Consider the following 13107-nt stretch of genomic DNA (forward strand, 5'->3'; position numbering starts at 1 on the left):
AAAGAACCTCTGGCAAAAGAAGCCACACAAAGCTGTTGTTGATTTAATTCACTTATTTATTTGTTGCTTCTCCCTCATCTGCCCACCTTTCATGCCTAACTCATCACTGAGCCCTAGAATAATGACTTGTGGATAGTGTGCATTATATATTCGGTGAAGATAATGAAAGAATTTTAAAACACGATTGCTGATTAGGGTAATTCCTAAGTTACAGGAATAACAGTCTAATGGTAAAATGTTTAGCACCTTGGCAGTTTGGGATAAAAATCATTTTGGCCCTGTTCAAATAGCTCAACAGAACCCCCTGCCCACTGTAACCTTATTCACATACAAAATCCATCCTTTCCCAAATATATATTCCAAGTTTTAAAAATTGAGCCTAAAATCGTAAGGGTATGTACACATTGGGAAATGAAATTGTCATTAACACAAATGTGACTTCTGGTGGGTGTTCTAGATGCTATCAGCTGATAATTGGTGATGAGAATTTTGTCTTCTAAATAAGGAGTATTCTTATTCTGTCCTGGGAAGCCACTTTAAAGTGTTTTACCTGGTATGTTTGAGGTAATATTTAAAGATTTTGCCCTCTGGCTTCAAAATTCCTCTCTTGATAACAATAATTAACTTGAATTAAGGTTTATGCGAAATGCAATAAAAATAACTCAATATTTTAATTATTGGCAAACCAATTTTCATTTTCTTGAAGTAGAAATAATGAAAAAATAGATTCCAACACTCCACTACTTCCCATGATTTTATTATTTTAGATGCGAGGATAATGTTTTAAAATATTATCCAAATGTGTTTTCCCTCTTTGGTGGGTAGTTACTAAAGGAGGAGGAAGAGGAAGAGGAGGAAGAGAAGAAGAAGAAAAGAAGAAGCACCTGCTGTTCTTCTGCCATTAAGATTATGCAATAAGATGAAGGCCTACTGTCTTGGGAGGAGGAGGTAGATACAGCGTAGGACAAAATAGTCATTGCTCAGTTTTAAATTTCAACTAGATTTTTTAAAAACCCTTACTGGGGCAATAGTCTTGAAAGCCAGACTAAAAAAAGAAATAAAGGAGTTTTCCTAGGACTCCCAAAGTTGGGCCCCGGTATAATAGAAACCAAAGCTTAGATAGTTACTATGGTCTGAATGTTTGTGTCTCCCCAAAATTCATTATGTTGAAACCTAATCTCTAATATGATGGTATTAAGAGGCGGGGCCTTTGGGAGATGATTTGTTCATGAGGGGAGAGCTCTTATGAATGGGATTAGTGCTCTTATAAAAGAGGCCCCAGAGAGCTGCCTTGCTCCTTCCATCATGTGAGGACACATCAAGAAAATGCCATCTTTCAACCAGGAAGTGGACCCTCATAAGACACAAAATCTGCTGGTATTTTGGTCTTGGACTTTTTCAGCCTCCAGAAATGTGAGAAATAAATGTTCATCGTTTATAAGTAACTTGGTCTGTGGTATTTTCTTATAGCAGCCCAAAATGGAGTGAGACAAGAGCTGGCAGTAGAAAAGCCATAGAGTAGGAAAAACAGGGACACAGTGAAAGTCAGGGACACTCCTGCACACTGGAGAGGGAACAACCTTCCAGTTCTTGAAGGTGACACTGGGCAGAGAGAAAGGAAGAAGATGCAAGTGTCCCTCTACATTCCCATTCTTTCCATCATCCAAATAGCCCCCTTTGGGGGCAGAAGTAAGGGGTTGTAGGAACACCCAGATAGGCTTGGGAGAATCTGAGAGCACTGGGGTAAGTGACCACCTCACCAGGCATATCCTGGATTAATACAAGCATTTCAGAGAAACTGGCAACAACATTGTGCCTCCTTCTTGATGAGGAAGAAGCCAAGTAACAGCAGTGGAGAGAGGTACCTCCATAGCCTCACAGTCTCGCATACTTCAGAGGCAGTAGAGAGTTCCAGGACCCCTAACTTGGGCACAGAAACATTGAGAGGAGAGATGTGTTCAAGAAAGTCCGAGGACAAGGAAGCTGTAGAGTTTGGGGACCTCACAATGGAGGCAATGGCAAGGTCTATGATCAATAGCAGAAGATGCCAGCACAATGTCCAGAAACTAGCCATAACTCAGTGGAGACCAGGGCAGGATGCCAAATGAGTAGGTGGTCCAGGCTACTCCCAGAGGATAGCAGGAGGACCAGGCCATCTTTCCTCAAATCATAAAAATGCACCCAGTTGGCTGGGCACGGTGGCTCATGTCTGTAATCCTAGCACTGTGGGAGGCTGAGACAGGCAGATCACTTGAGCCCTGGAGTTTGAGACCAGCCTGGGTGTAAGGAGCATGGATGTGCTTTGGTCAAGGAATAGGCTGAGGCAGATATCCAGTCCTGCATGACTCAGTGAGTATGGTGCACAGGCACACACCTCCACTTGCTATATAACTTGTTTGTGTAAGTTCATGCTTGGCTTTGAGCCACTATTGTCTATAAAAGATATAATTGCCCTGCTAATGCTGTATAGGGGTTCTTGGGGCTCGGCTTAGCTCAACATGGCTTGACATGGTAGGCATGCTGGTGCCCAGAGAAAGAGAGAGAGAGCCAAAGCTGTCCATCTTGCAGATGGACAGGAGGGAGCCAGGACACAGCTCGGCTTGCTCATGCCCAGAGACAGAAAGGGTTAAGCTCCTAACCCTGAAGGCAAGGGAGAGCTGGCCATGCAGCTGCAGCCATGGGGGCAAGCAGAAGCCGCAGAACCAGAGAAGACAGCTGAGAGAAAGGTGGACAGTGTGAGAGAGCTAGTGTCAGTAAGCTATTGATGAGAGCTGCTGCTGAACAAAACTACATTTCACCTGCCTACAGCCCCCCAAGTGTTCTTTCTGCCCATCCGCCCACTCCCTCGGACTTCAGCATGGGCTGGACCTGGACCCCTGGGTCTGACACCGGGCAACATGGTAAAACCCCATCTCTACTAAAAATACAAAAAAATTAATCAGGCATGGTGGCATGTGCCCATAGTCCGAGCTACCCGGGAGGCTGAGGCAGGAAGTCGCTTGACCCTGGGAGGTTGAGGCTGCAGTGAGCCATGATCGCACCACTGTACTCCAACCTGGGTGACAGAGCGAGACCCTGTCTCAAAAAGACTTTTTAAAAATGGACCTAGTAACCGTATTGGGAAAAAGAGGGGGAAGAATTTTTGATAGATAGGGAAAAGTCAGAAAAACAGTACACTTGAAAGAAGCAATTAAAGCGAAGAAACTGAGATGTCTATAGTTAGCACCATCAATAGGGACAGGAGCTCAAGAGCAAGGAATAAAGTTATATTTCTCTATGCCCCAGTTGGTGAGTTTTAAATTTTGACACTGGTATATATTTTTATAAAAAGTATAGTTTATTCAAAGTAGAATGGGGGAAAGGGATGTGGCAAGTGCTCTCACTGCCCCACCTATATCCCCTTGGCATTTACCACTTCTGTGTGTGTTTGCCTGATATCCAACTGCCAGCACCTGCAACCCCTTGCCTAAGAGGTTTATCTGGCAATTGGAACAAGTTTGTCCCGGGAAGGCCGGTAGTGCTGGGGAATTAACACTTCCCAGGGAATTGCCCGTAGCCAATGACTGATGGGAGTTGATGGATAAGTGCCCTGGCTCATGCATCCCTTGGCTCTGAGGTATGTGATCTACACTGTCTTCCACAGTCCCCAGTGGGTTTAAACTCTAATTGCCCACAGGGATAACTCATTTGACAATGCACACTTCCCATCCCTTCTCTGTCTCAATTTTTCCACTTCATTCTTGGTGTTTTCCAGGATCACCAGCTCAATAAATAATTTGCACTGGAATCCTTTCCCCAGAGTCTGCTTCTGGGGGAACTCAGACTATAAGGGAAGAATATGAGTGGAAGAATGGCCCAAGATAGAGGTAAGCAAACTTTTTCTGTAATGAGCCAGATAGTAAATATTTTAGGTTTCGTGGGCCACATATGACTCTCTGTTGCATATTCTTTTTGTGTGTGTTTTTTACAATCTTTAAGAAATGTAAAAATTATTCTTAGCTTGAGGGCTGTACAAAAACAGACCATGGGCCACATTTGGCCCATGGCCCACAATTTGCTGATTTTAGGAAAAGAATCTATTCTGATAAAGATTTTAGATTCCAAGGGAGATTCTTCTCTAGCTCAGTGCCTAAACTTCTGGTCCTTAATATACATTTAGATTTGTTTTCAATCTCCCTTTGGAAGACAAACATTAAAAGAAAGAAGATGAGTAGGGCAAACTAGTGACAAGCAGTTTGAAACATTTAATTAGAAGTTCAAAATTGAAAAAGTCAGGAAGGGCAAGTTAAGAAAACAGGGCCAGGTGCATAGATTGGAATAGCTGGGGCTGATCCTGCTCACAGTAGAAGGTAGTATCAGATTCCCCAGGCTTTTCATTACTGGGCTGCCATCATTTATTTTAGCAGAGTAACTTTTGGTAAGTCACCTGATTTCTCCAAACCTAAGTTTCTTCATCTGCAAAATGAGGACAATGATGATTGTGATGATAGTGGTAATATATGCCCAGTAGGGTTGTTGTGGCATTTGCACAGTACTTGGCCACATAGTAAGCACTTCCTTAGTGCTACAATTGGATCAGAGCACCATCCTGAAATGTAATTTGTTCATTCATCTCAACATATACTAAGCACTTATTATATGCCAGGAACTGTATACTAGGCTCTAGGGGGCATGAAGGTGGAGATGATGGAGAAGAGGGCGGAAGGGCTATTCTTAGTAGAGAGAACAGTAAGAGAAAAAGCTTGGACAAATGTCAAGCATGGGGTGTTTTCATAGAACATAGAATAGTAGAACATGGCTAGATGGTAAGTTGACAGATGAGGAGGGCTAGGAGGTAAGGAATTCTGGGAAATGAGTCCAGGGTTAAATTTTAAAAAAGCTCTAAATTATTTCTAAGTCTTTGAAGGTTGAGTTTATATTGTGGTTGATGGGAAGTTACTAGTAGATTTTAAGAAGGGAAGTAAAAAATTCAGGCGAGTTTTTGATGAGTCTGGCAGAATGGATGCTGTATTGGTGGTGGTTATCAGGGGAGGTTGGTGGGCTTGGAAGCAGGAAGATTATTTAGGAAGCCATTGTCTTGTGTATCAGTTAGCTTTTGCTGCATGATAAACTACCTCAAAACTTAGTGCTTAAAGCAAAAACTATTTGTTTAGCTCACAATTCTGCATGTTGGCAATCTGGGTTGGCTCAGCTGTGTGATTCTTCTGGTCTCAGCTGGGCTCACTCATGCATCTGCAATCAGTGGCTGTATTGCTTGGGAGCTGTCTGGCCTATGATGGTGTCAGATGTGATGGCTTGTTTCTGCTTCATTTGGCCTTTCATACTCCAGCAGACTAGCCTAGGCTTGTTCACAAGGCTGAGTTCCAAGAGAGTGAGTAGAAATGCACAAGACCTCTTTAGGTCTAGGTCCAGAATTGGCACAACATCACTTCTGCTTTATTCTCTTGGCCAACATGTATCACAAAACCAGCTCAGATTCAAGGGAAAGCAAACAGAGTTCCTCTCTTAATGGTAGAAACTGCAAAGTCACATTGCAGAAACTGTGGATACAGAAAGGGGAATAATTGTGGCCATTTTTGTAAAACATCTCATGCACCATAGTGCAAGCAGAAGATGCTTAAGGCCTTAACTAAAGCAATAGCACATGGGAGTGAAGAAAAGGGGTTCCATTTCAGAGGGATACTCCTTAATTTCCAGCTTGGGTGGCTAGTTAGTGCTGCCAACCTTTCTAAGACAGGAAATAAGAAGGAAGAATGCAGATTGTCAGTAGGAGAATGTGTGGGAACTGGTTTGGGATGATGGTCAGAGATGCTGCTGGGATAATGAATTCAAGATGTTAAGGGGGCAGGGTCTTCCTTTCCTCCATGGGCCCGATAGGACTGTCCACATTTCCAGGTTCTTGACTTAGCTCAAGAATGTTGATACCCTGGGTCCATTTCCCCTACAAATCTGTGCTATACACTCCTCAGGTAGGTTCCATTCCACTGAAAGCTTTTCATTTCTAAAAGACACATTGTCAATTCCCCATAGCTCTATTTAAGAAAGCCTTCCCACTTCCCAGCCTGGTTGTTGTGGTCATCTATTGCTGTATAAGAAGTTACTCTCACTGGGCACAGTGGCTCATGCCTGTAATCCCAGCACTTTGGGAGGCCAAGGCGGGTGGATCACTTTAGTCCAGGAGTTCAAGACCAGCCTGGGCAACATGGCAAAACCCCATCTCTACAAAAAATACAAAAGTTAGCCAGGCGTGGTGGCACATGCCTGTAGTCCCAGCTACTTGGGAGGCTGAGGAGGAAGGATAGCTTGAGCCTGGGCGGCAGAGGCTTCAGGTTGCAGTGAGCCAAGATTGCACCACTGCATTACTGCCTGGGTGACAGATCAAGACTCTGCTCCCTGAAACAACAACAACAAAAAAAAAAAGGAAAGAAAAAAGAAATTACTCCCAAACTCAGTGACATAAAACAACCACTTATTAGGCTCATGGCTTCTGAGGTCAGGAATTTGGACAGGGCACAGCAGAAGTGGTTTATCTCTGTTACTCAATGGGGCCCCAGTTGGGAGACAGAGGCTACTGGTGACTTGAAAGCTGGAGGCTAGAATCGTCTGAGGACTTGTTCACTAATATGTGATGTTAGCTGGGGAGATTGGCTAGAATACTTATACATGACGTCTCCACATAGCCTGGGCTTCCTTACAATATGGTGGTTCTATTTCAAGGGTGAGCATCCCAAGAAAGAGAACGCCAGGTAGAAGATAGAGTAGCTTTTCGAATCTAGTTTTGAAAGTCACACATCACTTCTGCTGAATTCTAGTTGTTGAGGCAGTCATGAAGGCCCACTTAGTTTCAACAGAAGGGAAAACAGACTCTACTTGTTGATGAGAGGTAGCAAGTTTCTGGAAAAGCATGTAGAACTGCTTTTTAATTTTATTAATTTAATTTTTTATTGTTAAGGGAGTTTTGGGAAAATATTATCTGCCTTACAGGTCTATTCCCTTTCTCAGTAGAAGATTAGCAACCATTAGATACACTTCTACCTATTTTCTCTCCAGCCCCTCATTTTATAGAGTCTTATTCCACCTTCTTACCATTTCCATCCTTTTCTTAAAAAAAGAGGAGTGTTCCTCTGTCTCTCCAGGGTCCACTCTCCTATACACTCCCATGATACACCACTCCTTACTCCAACCTGCCTGGAAATTTTGTCTTTCTGTATCTTCCTCACTCTCACCACTGAATATTTACCCTCATCTCACAAGCCTTTTCACATCTTCCCCATCCTCTGAAGTCCCTTCCTGGGAACTTGCTTCCTCCTAAGGTAATGTCTTGGCCCTTGTTTTCCACTTAGCATTTAATTATTTTTTTAATGTGTCCATACTTGCTTCCATTACGTCTTCACTATGAACCTTTTTCTTAGTCCTTTGAAACATGGCACATCTTCCCTTTTAAATCTGTTGACCCTGCTCTCTTACAATTTACCAGTGTCATCTTAAATTAAGTTTCATAGCCGTTTCTTAATTCACATAATCTTTATTCTCTCCGAAGTGTTAATCAATGTTGACTGTGCCTTTCGTTTTGAAACTCTCCCTTGGCCACTATGATGTAAAACCTGTAAATTCTCCTACTTCTCTGTTCCTTTTCTGACTCTACTTTCTATTCTCAACGCTTTAAGGCAGATGTCCTCAAAGATGTTTCCCTTGTACATTTTTAGGGGGTCTCTAAGTTGTCCTCATGGCTTCAGAGCAACCTCCCTATTGTGAGGACGACTTTCAACTCTTTGTCCCAGCTGTGACTTCACCCCTGAACCTTTAATTGTCAATTACTTTCTTAACAATATGTCCAAAGCTTCCTTCCAAATCTGCTTTCTTTTCTCTACTTCCTGTTGGAACTTATTGTGAGGACTGCTAACAGTTTTACATGTTCATTCTCACTTCTTTCTTTTAGTAACAGGATCCCCTGAATTTTAACAGAAATATGCCTGCCCAGCCCCCCTTGCAGCTGGATAGGCTTATGTGATTAAGTTTGGTTCAGTGGGACATGAGCTGGAGTGATATGTGCAACTTCCAGGTCATCTCCTTAAAGAGAGTGCCTCTAGCCCTGGAACTTTTCTTTCTTCTTTACACCGTATAGATAAGAACAAAACCCTAAGGGAATGGCAGATCCACAAAATGGAAGGAACCTAGATGCCTGAATAATTTCTGACATTGGCCTTATCAGTAATACATATGAATGATATTTTGGCCTGCATAGGCTCTTTTGTCTTAGTTCTCATTTGGTTTGGAACTCAGAGAAGGGAGAGTGCACTATTTATTGGTCCCCTGACACTCTCAACACTTGCTAAGAGCTCCAAATGGTGTGTCCTTCTCTCTCTACATTTCCTTTCCTTCCCTTCTTTTGCTTCTCATTTCCCTTCTCTTTCCTTCTTTCACAAAAGCTGAGAGATGGGAGGGGTTGCTCTGGATTTCAGGGGATATGAGAGCATTAAATCATCTCAGGATCTTTACACAAGTGTTGGAGCTAAAGTTGGAGTGGTTGGAACCAAATTCAAATTTCACCTTTTGGGTGAAGCCTTCTCAGCCTCCTCTGGAGTATTTATTTATTTATTTATTTATTTATTTATTTGTTTATTTTATGTTCTCTGAGTTCTCAGAGCACTTGGTTGCAATCTCTGCTTTGGTACTTGCCTCCTGTTACTATAATTTAGCTGTTTGCGCCCCTGGACTGTGCTGTCCTCAAAGGGAATGATCATTCTAGGCTTATCTTTGTATTCTCACTGCCTGTCACGGTGCCTGGTAAAAAGTACATGCACAATAATCATTTGTCAAATGAAAAAATGAAGGACAGGTGGTAGATGTTCAATAAATGCCTGTTTTTTATAGAATGCAATAGTTACCGTTTATTGGATTCTTTCTATATGCCACAGACATTTATATATGTTAGGGTCTAATACAGCACTTAGTAGCTTGCATTATGGTCACGCCTTTTTACAGATATGGAAACAGAGGATCACAGAAGTTAAGAAAGAACTAAGGTTGCCCAGCTGGTGAATGGCTAAGCTAGTATCTGAACCCATGTCTTTATGACTATAAAGCTTTTCTTCTCTTCGCAGTATCACACTGAATCTCATTTATAAGGCAGATTTATGTAGTTATATTCCTTGAGGCCTTGCAAAATGGGATCAATACAGAACCCAGGGAAATTGTTGTCATTTTTTTGTCATCCTTTTCCCACTTCCCTTGCCAACCACCATTTATTGAGAATCTACTGTTGGGAGATTATTCCTCATGAGTCTCTTATACATCTGTGCATCTTGCAAGCAGACTCACTGCTCTTGATTCTGGACTACCTTTTCAAGGATGCCTTGGAAGACAGACATAGTGCCTCCCTCCAGAGCAAAGGACCAATACCCTTACCACCTAGAATAATAAAGGCAATGGCTCCTTCTGGAGCAAAAGGAAAAAATGTGTACTGTCCATTGTAAAAGATTCAGGTTTTCTAAGCTCAGGGTTTCTCTCCTGTAATAGAACCCACTTGCATATGCAGGTATCACCTGGCCCTCTTTGGATCATCCTGTGGGAATTGGGGCTTGGAAGACTGATGCAAAAACTGCTGATAATCTGTCTATGATTATTCTGTGAGTAATAAACTGTCCTTCATTTCTGACCCAGGTGTCTCATGTCTTCTACCAGCATCCATAAAACTGTGACAGGCTAGCTTGTTAGTTTGCAAGTAGCATCGAATCTTAGACCCTTTGCAGTTCTTGACACCTACTTTGGGCCAAGTGCTTTCACATACAGTGTATCTCATCTTCACAATAACCCTTTGATGAAGGTGTGAATAGCCCCATTTTCTTGAGGAGGAAACAGATTCCAAGAGGTTTAGAAATGTGCCCAAGTTAGTGGCAGGGGTTGGATTTGAACTCAGAACTATATGTTTCCAAAGCTGTGTTTTTTCCACAGTTCTGTAGAAATCCTGTAACCATAGCTCCTCTTTGCTTCAGGGAAAGAATGAGCCTTGGTTAGGTTACTTACACTGATCAGTGCCCTAAAGAGTGTCCTAAAGAGTAGAGGACAAAGCCATTCCACGAACAGCCTTCTACTTGACTTGTGAAATCTTTGGAAATTCAGAGCTATTTGAAACAAAAACCTAACTCCCCACTATATTTCATCTCTCTGTGGCTTTTTACATATATATTCTCTGTTATTGCAAAGCTCTACATGGAATTTGAGATTCTGGCAGTTGGTGATTTTTCTCAAGGAAGAGAAACATTAAGACGTTTGTTCTTAGAAAAATAAATCAGTGTATGTGACATGCGTGCCCACATGTATATACAATGGAGCAATCTATTCAGAATTTATTTTTATATAGAGGACTGCTGTTATGCAAATATACAGACCCACTCTATATTTTAAAGACATTTTCTACATAGGGAACGAGGGATGGCGGAAAGGGGAAGGAGACAGAAAGACACTGAAGATTGCATGGACACACCAAATAAATCTACCTTCCTTAGGCTCTCTGAGACGTCTTTGGAATAAAGGTAGTATGATGGTTTGAAAGCATATTCAATATTTTAACTCAGCCTCTAGAGGTAGAGCTCTAAATGCTAATGGGTTATCTGTTGTGACTTCTTGAGGTCCACATTACTGTAACTGCACAATAGCATCAGAGCCCCTTTGTTTAAGAAACTGAGTAAAAACAGCAACAACACCTGACTCTCTATGCCCCAAATCTAGTTTTAAAACCTGCTTAAGATGACTTCTCTCCAGTATTTGCTGATGAAAGATCAGATTAACATTGATGGCATATCTTGCTGTCCTCTACTCCACACTCTGGGATGGGGGCCCAAGTGTTAGGAAAATGAAAGGAAGATCAGGGGCCCATCAACCTCAGACCTAAGCCTCGAACACAAAAACAACTGCCGACGCCCCCACATGCTTTTCCACCCACCTCCAGCTCCCAGACTCAAGTCTGATTTCACCATGTTCACCAGAGCAACCCCCATTCCTGGTTTCATTAGCATAATTGTGGCTGCGAGAGCACATGGCAAAGATTACAGTTTCCATGACCTCACTGATTCTGGAAAGCACACTGATATTTCAGAAAATATATGTATTCTTTCCTTCTAAGATTAAGAACAAATCTAATAATGCATACAGGATGCCTCCTCTGAGCCTTCTCCTCTTACCACTTCCTCATTCCCTCAAGTACAGATTCTCTTATTCCTTTTCACACAACCAAATTCAGGAATCCATTTAAAAGAATTCAGGGTTAAGAAGTACAGACATGGGCCACTTATCAACACTCTAACCAATAGATGTGGTCCAATGTCTCCTGCATACCTCTTTTTGGAAATGACTGTGCGATGCCTAAACCTAAAATGTATAGTACTTGCATAACCTTCCCCCATCAAACCCAGTTGGACAAGTAGGTAATTTTTTTCTCCATATAATTGCCCTCTTGGTGAGCTGCTGTAGTGGGAAGCAGCAAAAAGAGCTCCTTTTTAGCAGACTCTGCTGGTTCTCTGTCCATATCCCGTGAGCTCTTAGCATTTCAGAGTGCTCCCACTGAGTTCCAAGTGGCAGCATCTACATCTCTGTGCTTGATGGCTTTTTATGGAACAGCAGAAACCACTCCGTACCTATATGTGGCAGGTTTGAAGCACCAAGGAATTACCACTGCTGGGAGCAGCCTTCAATGACTTTGCTGTTAGTGTATAACACCTCAGTTCCCTTTCCCTTCATGTGGGATAAATTTGAGACCTGTGTTTTTCACCACTTTCCAGAGCTTCCCCATGGGATTAATTTCAATTACCTATTGTGAGCAGAAGGCTTGATAATGTACGCCTTATCCAATGCCTTGCCTTCTCTGAATTAACTTCCCACTTTCCTACACGTGTTCTCAACTCCTCCCAAATAAACTATGTACTCGCTCTGAATTCTTCACAGAACTCAAACTATGATAACTGCTAAAGGTTATATAAGATCACTGAAGAAGTTCCATTAACCCGTAAGCTGAAAGTGCAAGGAAGCATGGGGAAATGATTCTGCTACTCTTTAGAGGCTCCAGCAGAAGTGAAAACTCTGGCAATTAAGTTGCATGTGAACAAATGCATTAATTTTAGCTTCTGTTGGTCAATTATCCTCAAAACAACTCAAGCAGCCCCCTTGAGTTTGGTCATTTTTAAATGCTTGCTCACCAGTCAGTCTTCTTGCCACACTGTCATCTCTCCAAGTGGATAAAGTTGAAACCACCTTTGCAAAAATTATAACAGAAAATTATGGCAGTGAAAGAGATCTGATCTAATCAACTCCATCTTGCCTTTAATCTCCAAACTGTCCTTGGTCATTCCTGGGTGTGGGCAAAGCTAACTTTGGGAGAAATTTAATTTATAGTTTAAATGATGATAGCCCTTCCCAAAAACTAAATCGCCCTTATAAAACTAATGCAAGTCCACCAAGTCAGGAGGATGAGAGTGGCCTGAATTCTGCTGGATGTCACAAGATCTGCAATTTCCCCAATTACTCCTGTAATTAACATCACTATTGTAGAACCTAAGATTGTTCTTTTGAGGTGTCTTTTCAAGCTTTTGCATTTCTGATGACCTGATGGCCCCACCCAGACCAGTGACTCACTCAGTCCTGTGGCCCCCACCCAGAAGCAGACAGTGCGCAAGGACCATTTTCCACACTCCTATGATTGCATCCCCAACCAAGCAGCAGCACCCATTGCCTAATCCCTGCCCACCAAACTATCTGAAAATCCCTAACCTCCAAATTTTCTGGGGAGGCTGATGTGAGTAATAACTGTGTCTCCCACATGGCATAGCCAGGTTTGCATCAGTTAAACTTTCTTTACTGAAATGCTGTGGTCTCAGTAAATTGGTTTTGTCTGTGCAGCAGGCAGGACGAACCCATCAGGTCATTACAAAGTGAATATTATTTCTTGATGGAAATAGCCTTTATAGGCAAAACTCTGTCTCTACAAAAAAAAGTGTATATATATATATACTTTATAGTATACAATATATATATACTTTATAGTATATAATATATATACTTTATAGTATAATATACTTTATAGTATATATAATATATATACTTTATAGTATA

General features: G+C 41.9%; 1 long non-coding RNA gene across 1 annotated transcript in view; it reads left to right on the forward strand.

Moving 5' to 3' along the window:
* The first annotated feature begins 481 nt into the window (after nt 1-481).
* Nucleotides 482-13107, forward strand: part of LOC131383942 (uncharacterized) — a 24468-nt gene continuing 11842 nt past the window's right edge. The window contains exons 1-3 of the long non-coding RNA XR_009214358.1: nt 482-948; nt 2809-2900; nt 3755-3866. This is a non-coding gene — a long non-coding RNA (uncharacterized LOC131383942). The remainder of the gene's footprint in view (nt 949-2808; nt 2901-3754; nt 3867-13107) is intronic.

The sequence above is a fragment of the Hylobates moloch genome, unplaced genomic scaffold, assembly GCF_009828535.3.
Source record: "Hylobates moloch isolate HMO894 unplaced genomic scaffold, HMol_V3 SCAFFOLD_7, whole genome shotgun sequence".
Lineage (NCBI taxonomy): Eukaryota > Metazoa > Chordata > Mammalia > Primates > Hylobatidae > Hylobates > Hylobates moloch.